This window comes from Alosa sapidissima, chromosome 8 (genome assembly GCF_018492685.1).
Source record: "Alosa sapidissima isolate fAloSap1 chromosome 8, fAloSap1.pri, whole genome shotgun sequence".
In the NCBI taxonomy this organism is placed as follows: Eukaryota; Metazoa; Chordata; class Actinopteri; order Clupeiformes; family Clupeidae; genus Alosa; species Alosa sapidissima.
In genome coordinates, this window is record NC_055964.1 from 8,859,653 (window position 1) to 8,871,765 (window position 12,113).

At 45.2% G+C, this 12,113-nt stretch overlaps 1 protein-coding gene across 1 annotated transcript in view; it reads right to left on the minus strand.

Moving 5' to 3' along the window:
* rtn4r (reticulon 4 receptor) overlaps positions 1–12,113 on the minus strand; it is a 33,293-nt gene that overhangs the window by 2,618 nt on the left and 18,562 nt on the right. The gene's annotated exons all lie outside the window — the stretch shown is intronic.

Below are 12,113 nucleotides of genomic sequence, written 5' to 3' on the forward strand. Positions count from 1 at the left end.
GGACACTAACATTAAAAGCATTTTAAGTCATTGGATGTTCACCACTGCACTTTATAATGCATCCAAAATGGCGGTCTGCAATCTGCTCGACATCATAGCACTAAAAGCGGTATCTGTGCCAAGGGACCTATTTCCAGTGCTATACCAGTGAAAGCACGAGGAGTTGAGAAATCGCCCAGAGTCCTCAGAAAGTGATTAACTAAACATGGGGAGGGTGCCTTGCGCAAAACTAGCTGCTGTTAATAGGGTGAACGGAACTAATCTCGTTCCAGCATGGTTGAGGGTTGACATTTAGCCTGCTGCGTCAAGATAAGTGTGGTTGGTCTTTCATGCCTGTGTGGTGCAATGTGTGTCTTTTTTTCCATTCGAGAGGAGAGAGGAGGAGAGGGAGATGTGAGATGAGAACCTCCTGGGAGCCCAGCCTGTGTGGGCAAGTGCTTTTTTAGAGTGTTGCATGAGATAAGATGACCCTGCCCTAGCTTTGGACAAGACGTGTGAGAGAGAGAGAGAAAGAGAGAGAGAGAAAGAGAGAGATAGACAGACAGAGAGTGAGAGAAAGAGAAATAAAGAGAGAGAAAGGGAAACAGAGAGAGAGCCCTTCTTTGAAGCGTTCGGGTGAAAAGGGAGAAAGGGATCAGACCGTGTTTCTTGACCATAATTGCAACTAATTTCCATGGTCTCGGTGACCTAACATGAGCAAATCATGATATTTATCTCTCTGTCAAGGCCTTGGTGTATTATTCGCTCTGCAGAAGGACCTGCTGACAGGAAACATGTTAGAGCATCACGAAAAAAAGAAAAAAACCACAGCAAATATTCAAAGCGAGCCAACAAAAAAAAAAGACTCTTTTTAGATTTCAAATGACACATCTAAACACACCATATCTCTTGAATATCCCACGCTCCCTTGTTTACTGTACCTCTCAATATGCTCCACCAAAAAGTTACTCAAAGAGCACCGATAATGTTTTTTTATTTCGCCTTGACTTTCATCAGCCGTCATAGGCCCCCGCGTTTCCTGTCTCCGTCGCTCATTCTGGAGGCTTGTTTAATGGAGCCGGGGTGGTGTATGACAGCACCCCTCTGTTGCACATTCTCTTCCATACCCACTGTCACGCAGCTGGGCTCCTCCGCAGCAGAGCTGTCATATATCCCAGTCATTTCTGCATCACAGCCCTTTTTCCTTTCACTATTTTCTTTTTTTCCTGTTCATGTCCCTTCTTTTTTTATACAGCATGCTTCACGAAACCTGGGATCCAGTGTCTACCTTTCTTCTCCCCTATTTTTTATTTTTTTTCATTTAATGTATTTGCCAGCTCCCATAAGCGCAGGCACGGTGTTGGTGCGAGGGGTGCGAGGAGTGGTTTGTTAAGCGCTTCCTGTCTAGCTGTACTTCAAACCTTTGCGCCCACTCCTATTGTCATCTATTGGGTGCCAGTGTAATCCCCCAAATTGCCTGCCAATTATTTCCGTGCACCGTCTCATTCCTAAACTCGTGCCCAGTGTCTTGCCCTCCCGTGCTCACCCAGCATTGTAGACCATTTAGCTGTTATTGACCCCCCCCCCCCCACACACACACACACACACACTGCACGCTCTTTTTGAACTTTTTTTGATAGAGTTCACTCTTCCAGGGTGGGACTTCCTCTGTAACAATTTCTCTGGGATCAAACTGCATGGCCCCTGCATGACTTCACACTTGTCTTCTCACTCGCCGTCTCTGAGGCAACACAGACGATTTCGCCACAAACTGCCCCCACATCTTCAAGTGTGTGTGTGTGTGTGTGTGTGTGTGTGTGTGTGTGTGTGTGTGTGTGTGTGTGTGTGTGGCCAGCGCTGTGCTCTGATGAGGGGGAATCATGTGACTACCCTATTTGTTTTCAGTGCCATGACTGTCAAGACCCCCCCGAGCTCTACGCAGTAGCTTCTGATAAGTATGACACTCTGCGCGACAAGACTATTGAAAGAACAATCTTCACCCACACCAAGTGAATTGTTGTCTTTATGTCATTACAGAGAGTCTTAACAGCGTACTCAGTTTTGCATGAAATGCATTGATTGCAGCTCCCTCCTCATTTGAAAAGCACTCAGCCATGTAAAAAGAGACAGGGGAGAGGCATGCAGAGCCAACAAGCCAATGATAAAAAAAAAAAGTCGAAATCGGGGATACCTCTCTTTGTTGTCTCCTTAATTATTTGCCGGCATCGAACAAATAAACGAACGACTCCAAAACAGCAAAGCCATTGAGAGAATACATAAAAGGCAGGAGGGAGGAAACAATGCAGCAGCCACACACTTGAGATAATTGTGGAAGGAGAAACAGAGCGTTGGGCTCCCATTAGCACAGTGCAGCAGCGTGTGACAGCTTGACTCAGAGCGGATTTGCATTCGTCCTGGCAGAGAGCGGGCATGGGTGAGAGCAGAGCGGCATCCGGAGCCACCGCGCTAACACCGCGCTCCATTGTTGATGAAGACAAGAAGAGCGCTTGTTCACGGACCTTTTGGGGCTGGAAATAGGGGCTCTATGTCTACGCTGATGTACATTATGCTCATGAAAACGGTTGGATTTACATGCGAGGGGGAACCAGACAAGAAGAACATGACAGGGGTGTTCTGTGAAGCAAGCAGGGCAATGAGGAGCATAATTAACAACATAACATGGCAGGGCAAGTGGAGGATGGGATCTGAAGTTTACCATTAACTCATCCAAAAACACAGAAAGGGATAATGTCAGTACTGCACTGCTAGGCCTGCATGGGTTGGGTAATGCTGTCAACCAGATAAAGCCAAATATATGAAATAATAACTCAAAAATGTGTTCAACAGGTTTATAACGTGACATCCAAATAACATTCTGAGTGATGTGGTTAGCAAAATATCTAACATCAAAAAGTACCACCAACAATGCATGTTATATAAATATAAAGAGCTCTTTGCCGTGATTGTGCTCAAGCTGCAGGTGTAGTACCCAGGTTCAAGGCCGAGTGAGGTGACTGCTCTCTCCCTTCACTACAAACTCCAATCAGTTATCAGCTTTTCATTCATTTGCTCTCTTCACATCATGCATGGGACAGTTTTCAGTGTTTCTGATGCTAGTCAGGCTACTGGTTTCATTGTCAAAACCAGATGTTCAGAAACATGCCCACATGAATATGGAATGAGATATTATAAAACATGTTATGCTATCTCAGTAAGTTATATAATATTCTGTTTGCTAAACTGAAGTGCTGAATGGGAAAAACAGGAAATGAGAACAGACTTCAATTATTCAACTCGCGCTGACAACGACACAGACACAAGCCACAAGCTAAATGCAATAACTAACAAATACCGCACTCTTCTCTGGTTTTCAAATCGCCTTTTAGTGCAGGTCACTAAGAGCCACACTTTCCCTCTTAGCATGAGACAACACCTAATGGATATATAGTCCCCGGGCCCCAGTCTCCCTCTCCCTCCAGCCACCACAAGAGCGGACCTGAACATCTCTCCAGCCCCATTAGAGGATACTGTATCTGCTGCTGTGCGGAAATCAGCTGCGCTACTGGATATACATGTGTCTATTATTCGGTTGCAACCTCGGCACGAGGGGGTAAAGGGACAGATACCCCCCCGCCACCACCAGCACCAACCTTCTTTTTTATATACCAAGGCCTGTTTTTTTATTTTTAGGAATGGCGGAGCGGCATGTGAGATGGCTGCTGATGCTGCAAGGCTGCTGGTCCGGAATGCAGACGAGGACACAATTAGCGCGTGGAGCAGAGCAGGCAAGGAGGATCAGGACCTGTCGGCCTGCTGTCTGACATCGCACTCATCCCAGCAGATGGCTCATACATAACACAGGGAATCGGCCACATGGGGGAAAGGAAAAGGGAGGGGGGGTACGGGGGTGTCCGGAATAATGGGGGGGGGGGGGGGGGGGGGGTAAAGGAGGGAGATAAAGAATGAACAAGATCAAGATTTGGCACTTTGAGATCGACCACCAATTATGACCGCACTTTTTGAAGAAGTTGTCTCATTAGAAGGATCAAAGTTTGGAGGATGAGAACAGGGGAGCTGGCGGTGGGCCAGATCCAGAGGAATCTCAAGGCAGAACTGGGGGTTTTGGGGTAACATTAAGTGAAAGGGCATGAAGAGCCCAGTGTTGATGAGCGTGTGATTCCTGTCTTGACGAGGTGCTGGGAGAAAGGTTTCCCTTCATCTGAACCATAGCCTGCCTACTCTCCACACCTCTGGTGTAGCCATAGCAACAGTGAATGCAAAACTCTTAAAAAAAAACTTCCAAATATTTTGATGTCCTGTCCTCTTAAAACTTGGTTGGCAAGATTCTCTGAGACCTCTGTTACAGTAATTTGTTCTGGAGTGCTCCACAGCATAGTTCAAAAACACAATGAATAGATTGGTGAAAGCAACAGAGCATCATCCACGTGATCTTTCACTTGGCAAAGATGAATGTGTGAAGTAAGTAAGTGAAAGAAAAAAAGAATACTTTAGAGATACAGACATCTGCTGAGTAAATATGAATGGCTAATCTAAATATATCCCTGGGCCTGCTGAGGAGGGGAAGATGTAAGTGTCCTAGTTTTGTGCGCTGTGCCCATAGCTCCACTGCAACATGGTGGGACAGATATACTTTTTGCCTTCCTTTTTTTGAAAGGGGAGCACAGGGAGGAGAGAAGGTGGCTGCCTAATTAATTTTAGCTTGTGCAAAAGCGTTCCCCTTAATGTGTGCCAGATGCAGAGAAACACACACACACACACACAACTGGCTGGTTGGAGGGGCCCAAAGCACAAACACGCCACCTTTTTTTGACTTTGCAATTAATTGTGTTCCAAATGAAGCCATCAAAATGTAATCTCCAGCCTACAAAAACAACGTTCTCCCATTGCCCCAGACTGAAATGTAGCGCATGTTTTCAAAGCCTTTATTAGCGATAGAATTCAATTGGAAGTTTGTGGGGTTGCCAACCTTTTGAGGGTAAAAAAGGCATTACCCCAGAATGAAAGGAAATAAGCTCCTAATGATTCACAGTGGCATCAGCGGCGTGCAGCTTCATCATCAACACAGGCTTTTTCAACGATGCTATCATATCCCATGTGAAGTGGTTTGTGAAGAATTGAGAGTGATGATTGTGTGTGTGTGTTTGTGTGCGGGGGCTGTGTGTGTGTGAGGGGGGATGGTCTCTGGTGAAGAGGGCCAACATCTGATGTAAACCATTCATTAACTAAAAGGATTTTTTCTTTCCCCCCTGCTTCGAAGGTAACATTAATGTGAAAGGTTCACTAACATCGAGATACGTAACATGCTCCCCAGACTGTTCTGGCAGAACGCATAACAAGCTTCCCCCATCTTGATAGTTTATTGAAATAATTAACCCACCGAAAAGCCTTGTTTGTAAATAACAACGGCATCAAAAATACTGTATTGATCTTTCTGGTTCATGATTTTCTATTTTCACCGTCACCTGCTATACGCTGTTAGATGTATATATCAGCATACTTCCTATTTCCATTATGAACGCCCACCAAGTAGACATTATAAGTCATTTCAATGAGGCAGAAATATGAATTTGTATTGATTTAGGGGTAAACCACCACTGACACATTCCTTATTGCGTTGATGTGTCAAGTAAGCTCTCCTCGCGTCGCCTCAGGTTTTGCAACCTTGCACTCTAGTGGTGCAGCACGCTGACTATGCTGACAGGCGGCAAATGTGTGTCGTGTCGTCCGCCATCACTTCAAGTTGAAGGAGATTGGGTTGGACCCAAAAGGTATGCTCTGACAAATGGAGCTTAATGCATTTGGTACAGCAGTCGGCTCTGCCCTTGGAAGCTAATCTATATGTCGGGAGCGAGGGGCATAACTTCCTTCGCCCTGCAAGTTTGTAAACACACAAAGTTGCTACGCTTCAAAATTCAACACACATCCCCGAGGTTGGTAGAGTAATGAGTCTCTGCACTCAAAGCACCTGATTATAGCGTCATGCAGAATGACTTCATGTTCTCTTAATTACCTCACGGTGAGTAAGTAAATACTGTATAAAATGCAGAATGTTCATCATTATTATTTATGAAGTATGTATACAGTTATCCATGTTGCTCTTCAAGGCTGAATACAGGAAATGTATAATCATGGCGCCAACACAAGTATGCTGGAGGAGAAACTGGATTTCTCCTGCTGAAAGAGACTTTTTCACTTAAAGGAACCATATGTAAGAAATGTATTTCAATTAATCATAAAATGGCCCAGATATGTCATTAGACATTAAGAAATCATGTTCATTTCAAATACTTATATCACTGACAACAGTAGTCCAGCCAGGATATTGTCATTTAAAAAGTGAAGTTGCAGCCCTCAACTGATGTTGATGTTGTGTTTTGTCATGTCATGTTGTGTTTTGGCCTGATGCGCCACCCTCCACCTATCTACTAATCAGGAAGTCAGTAGTGTTTCGGCATCTGGGTTGGCAACTTCGAGTCAGGGGGGAGGGGGAGGGGATACACCGCTCTACAGTAATTTGAAAGTGATTGCAGTACCAGTTTTGGTCACAATCTTACATACTGTATGGTTCCTTTAATGTTATTGACATTTGTATACAGCCTCAAAGGTGTGAGTCTTTGATTCTACTCAGAGGTTGATATTAGAGAAAAACAGCAAATTAAACCCATCCATTCCATGCACCTGAAACAATGTGTTGATTGCCTGAAATAGTGAAACTTGGTTCATGCCACATTGCTTCCCATTCAAAGGAGTCATGTGGGATTTGGTAGGCTTTGAGTTGTCTTGAACCCAGCCACGCGGCACTCTTACACTGCCTTGCATTGCATTTAATACAGCTGGCACCAGCCATTAGCTGGTTTGTATGCTAACTTCATTGGATATCACACAAAGACACAAAGCACTCGCGTTTCTGCATTATGTTGCTATTACAAGCATAAAAAACAGCATATGTAAAGCCACAGGAGTGATAAGCTGACTTTTTAAGCACATAGCCTACACTGGACAGAAAACCTTTAGGAATACAATGAATTCAACAATAGACTATAATAGACTATAAGCAAGGATAACACCTTTTAAACAATGCTGATTGGTACTACATCAATTAATACAACTGAAATCGGACAAATTATACTGAAAGAAAACAAAATGCATTGCTACAAGTATCCCCTACACACTGTTTACAAGGAAGCATAATCATCAGAGAAAGAACAATAGCCTATTTTTACGATGCTGGAATCAAAACAAATAACTTCACAAAAAATGAAAAAGAATTAAAAATGTAGAGAAAAGATAGTGTTTTCTTTCACATCAGCATCACAGTGAAATACCACAATCCTCTATAGGAAGACTGTACAGGAGGCGAGAGAAGAGGCTCTTGATGCTCAGGGAGAGCTGAGGTACCCCACCTCTCCGCACTCTGAACTAATTCTGTGCAGCCTCTCAGAGATCTATCTAGTTTCCATGTGTACACACCCTTGAGGCGTTTTGACCTGGAAAGAGAAAAAAAAGCCTCAGCAAACTGCACTCCTTTCATCTCTGCATTCACAACATGTAAATCCTGCTTAGGCTTTTTCTCAGGAAAAGATAAATGGGCTCAAGCATTTGCAAGACTTCTACCTTGGGTTAAACAAAAAAAAACATGCCATACTTATACACATTAGACTGTGATGAAGCACTTTTAAGATACTCTCAGAGTGCCACTTTATATGTACACTCCAGCGTCATTTGTCAGTGTTACTTTGGACTGTTTTACTTTGGATGGTAATCTCCCTGCACCTATTAGTCCCCACAAGAAGCGCCTCTCTCTGGCTGGATTGGTAACCTCCGACGTCACTGATGGAGCAGAGTCAATCAGCTCCATCAAAATCCCTGTCTGGGCAGCCTCACAGCTGCAAAGATGAGTGTAAAAAATGAATTGGAAGGATCAGATAAAGCGATGACCTCTTTATGCAAAACAGCTCTGAGAGCCCAAAACTGAGCGGGTGAGTAAGGCAGGGGAGAGATGTTGCGAGGTCAGGGGGAGGGTGGGTGACTGGGTAGAGAGAGAAGAGCTGTGGAAATATCCTCTTCTCACCATCGGTATATGGCAGACAGAGAGACAAGCTTAAAGCCCCAAACTTGAAGGCAATCAGCTAGCTGCTGAATCCCGTCCAGAGAGGGATGTGCCATCTGTTTGGCTTTTGATGTTTGCTGCTGTCAACGGCGTAAGCCAGCAATTACAAGGCAGAGCACAGGGCTGGACTATGTTGTGGGAACAAGACCATCACTCTCCTGCAATGGGTTTTAAAATCACCATCATGGCTGGGGCCATCTTAGGGTTTTTTTTGGGGGGGGGGGGAGGGAGTGGCCAGGGATTTGGGCATTCGGGGAATGGGGCTGAGTGTGTAATGGTGTGTTTTTTGTTCCCTTGTAAAAAGGCTCCACCATTGCCCAGGGGAGTGAGAGTTTTTGAGGTGGGACTGTTTTTCAATGTTTTTCGTTTCCCCCCCCCCCCCACCCCCCCCACCCACCCAAAAAGAGGAAAGGAGGAGGGAGTAAGAAAGCAGAAGCTGAGTGTCTTTAATAAGTGCACTTCAGACAATCTCTTGGGCTCCGCGCACATCTTCAGCGAAATAAAGAGAAAAGCCCGTGCATTATTTACCACCTGCGTCTGCTCTGCGGCATCCGCCGATGAGCTCCTGACTGCAGAAAATGGATTTGCTGCAAAGGGGCGGCAGTAAAAAAAAAGAAAAAAAAAGAGAGAGACAAACACGGCCCCCAGCCAGCAGGGGCCCAGTGCCCCCCCCATACAGTCTACTGTACCTCCTAAGCCTCTGTCTGCCTCAATGATAAGAAACTGCTTTACATTGAACCCCTCCCTGGATCAGCCACCCCTGCAATTCTTCCTAAAGGTCATCAGCTGCCTGCATTCAGTATGCCTGCGCTCACAGGCAACGAAGACCATCTGTTTTGTTTTTTTCTCCAGTCCTCGTATCTTGCATGACAAGCGGGCGGAGAAAAAAAGACGTGAGGGTGACGAGCAGTGGCACAGCAGATAGGGGGCGTTAAAGGATGACATGTGGGGGGGGGGGGGGGGTTCTGAGGAACCTGCGTCGTGGGGTGGCCATCTGATAAATGGAAGATACATCCGTGGAGTCGTGTCCATGACAACGGCGGGAGCCAAGCGACGTGGTTGGGATGGGTTCCCTATCAGTGGCCTCCCTGTGAAGGAGCCAGCTTCACAGGAGCGCGAAAGAGAAAGAGAGAGAGCTCCAGCAACATGATGCTGATAGGAGGGAAAGATAAAAGCAGTTGCCTGCCTCCCTCCCACCAGAGAGCTGGGACTCGGAGCCACTGTTTCTTTGCCCTCCAGCATTTTCACAGGGGCACATGAAGTGCACAAAAACCCCTGATATGCAATTTAGCCATTTGTCACAACTAAAATGTGATTACAGTCCAAAACATCATGGGCCTCTTCTGGAGCACAAGTCGGTCTCAGACTCTTTTATAACCCGTCTTAAGAATGTGCAGTCATTCCTCTCATCCCCCAGGTCTGCTGTAATTTGCTCTCCCCATTGCTTTCCCATGAGTCCATGCAATATGTGCGCTGTAATGACCCAAATGACATGGGACTTTTCTTGCTTTGTTGCCCGGCTAATGAGTCACCCCGCCCAGGAGAGCAACAATCTGCCTTTTTTTTCTTTCCGTCTTTAAAGGGAAAAAAAAAGAAAACAGGCGGCGTGTCTAAGATCCTGTTTCCTATGAATTAAATGTCACTTCCACTGACTGTGAATGTGAACCGCCACCACGTCCTCAGTGAGCCATTAGCTTTGCTCATTAACACCAATTAAACCGTTTTTTGGTCTTTACCAGAGTGGAACCAATACTAGTCGTTTCAGCTTCAGGATTGTCAACATGTTATGACTCCTCTCGTTGTGGTGGGGTTATAAGCTGATGGTGAAGTATGATCACCCATGTCTATGTTTTAATGCATGGATTAAGGCCTAGCAGTACACTGCAAATCGATTAATATCGCCTTATACTTTTGATCCTGATTCACAACATATATTTTCCATGGGAAACAAAATGGCCTATATTTACAGGCAATTTCAGTAGAGATTAACAGAATTCAGTATTCTAGACAACCATTCTGTATGACTGTATGTCAGCAAAATAGCAAGGAACATGATACACAATGTGTAACTTATGATCACATCTTGTGTATGAGATCACACTGCAGCAGACGTCCCAGGAACTCACTGGAAATGAACTCGCCTCCCAAACAAAGCACTGGGGCTATGAATTTTGCTTACAAAGTCGACGGCCATCTTTGCCTTCCCCAGCAGCACATGACAAAAGCCATTTTTGTTATTCTGCTGAGCCTCTACATTTTCCCATTACGCTGTGAGTGTCATCATCAAGGACTGTCACGCTAATTGCCTACTGTGTCAAAGGAAACGCTCGCACAGTGCACTTTGTCGAACCTCCTCCGGCCTGTGTTTATTGACGCGGTTACACGCTCAGACGATGCCCTTTTTTAATTAATTCCAAGTGACCTTCCCCACACAACTTAATGCTATTAGAACACAGAAGGCCAAAGACTTTAGGTTTAGTTCCCCTTTCCAGGTAGTGTTAGTTGGGTCATTTCCACTATTGTTTCTGCTTGGTTTAGCGGTTGAGTCTCGGAGAATGTGAAATGAGGTTTGTCCGCTTTAGCACTTTGTCCTCAACCTCATGGGTTGTCAGGGCATCTTGTGTAAGCTCTTGCCACTGCTGAGATCAACAGACAGACATGTTCTGGCTTTTCTAACCGGTCCTCCTTCAGTAATAAGTAGAAGAAATCATGGACTTTGAACCCTGCCAAGGAAATGGCACAATATGATGCACAAGAGAAAGGAGGAATATGGAACAAAATAAAGGGTGTTGGCTATCGGAGGTGTCTAAGCACGGCACCATTATAAGCTCATTACACACCCAGAGCAATATTCTACTAAGAAGGGCTTCATTCATTCCAACGGGTGTTCAACGGTACCATTGATTCCTTTTTTTTAGCATAGCGTGGAGCCATCTGCCTTAAGTACTTCGCTGGAAACGACAGGCAGGAGCACAGCAAGCCACTCCTGCTGTAGCGAGGGATCTGGGGGGAAGCACAGTGGCGCAGGTACAAGGGAGTTAAGCATGGGATAAAAAGAAACTGTCGCCCCGTAAGGATTTGATCGAGGCCTGAACTGACATAACCGGCAGAGGGCTGATGCAAATCGAAGCAGTCACTGCAAAAGCACAAAGAATTGTGATGGCAAGTGCCAGGCATCATCAGCAATGCATTTTTAATCCAGATGGAAAGATTACGGTCCAAATGACTTCCCTCAATCAGAATGCTATGTTACTACCAAACATTACTTATACATTAAGATTAATGTGAGAAACTTTCAACCCTCCAGAGGAGATGAGAAAAGAGAAAAGGAGAGAGAGAGTGAGTTAGAAGAAAAGGGCAAGTTTAGAGGTCTTCTTTACAGGGCTATGATGCATACTATAGAAAAAAGCACAAGCTTGCCCCCTAGTGTTCATGATGAACCCCCATGACTTGTAATCAAATATACATGACCTCCTTCTCTTGCAGTAAAAAGGCCTAAATATAGCATTCTTTGTACATACTAGGCATAATTACATGATTCCCCCCCCCCCCCCCTTGCAACTCCCAAAAGTCTTGGCTTTATTTCTAATTCAGCATGCCGCCCTGACAGCCTACACCACTTAGCCCAGGCTGAAGTAGTCAGCTGGATGTGTGCAAGACTCATGGCCTTTTCTCTCTCCATGCCCCTCGGTAACAGGCTGTCTTGGTGCTGCTGTGTCACCCGCAGAGTACACAACCACAGACATAGTTGCTTCGACGTAACACACTTGCCAGTTTGGGGCTGGTGGTATTTTCCGCGCAGAGCAGCAACACGTTTTTTAACACTGTTCTGAGGTTTCTAAAAATAATAATAAAAATTAAAATAAAAACACACACAGCCACTTTAAATAACCAGATGCATCTGCAGTGTTGAATCATGCATCTGTGGTTCCTGTTCCTTACAGGGGGCAGAATGAGAGCAGGCAGAGAGAAGGCGGGTTGGGTTGGGTTGGGTAGGAGGGAG